This window comes from Elephas maximus, chromosome 7, assembly GCF_024166365.1.
Source record: "Elephas maximus indicus isolate mEleMax1 chromosome 7, mEleMax1 primary haplotype, whole genome shotgun sequence".
Lineage (NCBI taxonomy): Eukaryota > Metazoa > Chordata > Mammalia > Proboscidea > Elephantidae > Elephas > Elephas maximus.
Genome location: NC_064825.1, coordinates 104,455,343 through 104,457,223, shown reverse-complemented (window position 1 = coordinate 104,457,223; position 1,881 = coordinate 104,455,343). Strand labels below are relative to the sequence as shown.

Sequence of the window (1,881 nt, the reverse complement as noted above, 5' to 3'; positions counted from 1 at the left end):
ACCTCTGACTGATTTTCTCTACAGAAGGTCCACTAAGATTTAGAGATAGAACCTCGTAATCATAGGCCCAATCCAGTCATCTGAGAAAAAGTAGAATTCTTAAGGGAAGACATACCGGGATCTTTGAAAGAGAAACTCAGTAGATATTTCTAAATGTTTATTGTGAATAAGCCACTGTACAAGATTAATAGTGAAGAAGAGCTCCATGACCTAATGCATATATTCACAGTGGTGTTAATGATTTCATTACAGGTCTTGTTCTCCTGAGCTCTCATCTCTGAAGCAGGTCTTATAGAAGAGTAAATGGGATACAGTAACAATGTAACAGAATTTGTCCTCCTGGGACTCACTCAGGATCCTCAGGGCCAAAAAGTGTTATTTGTCATGTTTTTGCTCATCTACATTGTCACGACGGTGGGCAACCTGCTTATTGTCATGACCGTTATTGTCAGCCCCTCCCTGGGCTCTCCCATGTTACTTCTTCCTTGCCTATCTGTCACTCATGGATGCTGTTTATTCCACTGCCATTTCCCCCAAAATGGTTCTAGACTTACTCTGTGATAAAAAGACTATTTCCTTCTCAGCTTGCATGGGCCAGCTCTTTATAGGACACTTATTTAGTGGCGCTGAGATCTTTCTTCTGGTGGCAATGGCCTATGACCGCTATGTGGCCTTCTGTAAGCCACTACATTACTTGACCATCATGAATCGACAGGTTTGCGTTCAGTAGCTGGTGGTGGCCTGGGTTGGAGGTTTTTTACACTCTGTGGTTCAACTTCTCTTTGTGTACATCCTCCCCTTCTGTGGCCCCAATGTCATTGATCACTTCGGCTGTGACACGTACCCATTATTGGAACTCACTTGCACTGACACCTGTTTTATTGGCCTCATTGTGGCTGCCAATGGTGGAGCCATCTGTATGGTAATTTTTATCCTTCTACTAATCTCCTATGGGGTCATCCTAAACTCCCTGAAGACTCACAGTCAGGAGGGGAGGCGCAAAGCCCTGTCTACCTGCAGCTCCCACATCACAGTTGTCCTTTTTTTTTGTCCCATGTGTCTTCATGTATGTTAGACCTGTTTCCAACTTTCCTACTGACAAATCCGTGACTGCGGTTTATACAGTTATCACTCCCATGTTGAATCCTCTGATGTACACCTTGAGAAATTCTGAGATGAAAAATGCTATGGAAAAAATCTGGAGTACAAAGTTAACCATAGGTAGAGTAAGAATTTGTGTCCACACTGAAGATATCATTGCTAATTCTAAGTCAAGAAATAGGCAATAAATGACCACAATGAACAATTAAGTCAATTCAGTGGTTTCTTTAGGAATACTTCTCTTTATTGATGCAAACACATCCAAAATGTAGAATAAATTACTCTTTGAGTTTAGAATTAAACTAATAGAGACATTCTGGAGGCTGGATGAAGGGCATTTGTATTTTTCCTTTTATAAATAAAAATAAAACATCTCACATTGTAATTTTATTGTTCTCAGTACATGCCGAAGAAATTCTTTTTTTTTTTTTTTAAACAAGTTACTTTGGAAAATTTTGTGTTATTCCAATTAATGAGAAAACAATTAGGCCAATACTTAGAACAAGTTTCTGAGGCCAAAAGTACAGTTTGAAAATTTTACTGTTCATTTTTTTTTTTTATTATTCTATTAGCACAACAGTTTTTTTTAAGCTCCACTATGCATTTTGTCTTTAAGATTACTTCTGTTCCTCTGGGCAATGTCTATGCATTTGTAATTCTGCATATTTTAGTGGGACATGATATTGTGTTTGGTTTGAGACACCATCAGTGAACAATTTTGGTAGTTAGGATGTGGTTGATGAAGAAAACTCATTCTAGCTCTTGATTAGAGGACAGATA

The 1,881-nt window shown here is 38.6% G+C and overlaps 1 pseudogene; it reads left to right on the top strand.

The window, feature by feature from the left end:
* The first annotated feature begins 303 nt into the window (after nt 1–303).
* On the top strand, nt 304–1,289 carry LOC126080156 (olfactory receptor 4A5-like; annotated as a pseudogene).
* The last annotated feature ends 592 nt before the right edge of the window (nt 1,290–1,881 follow it).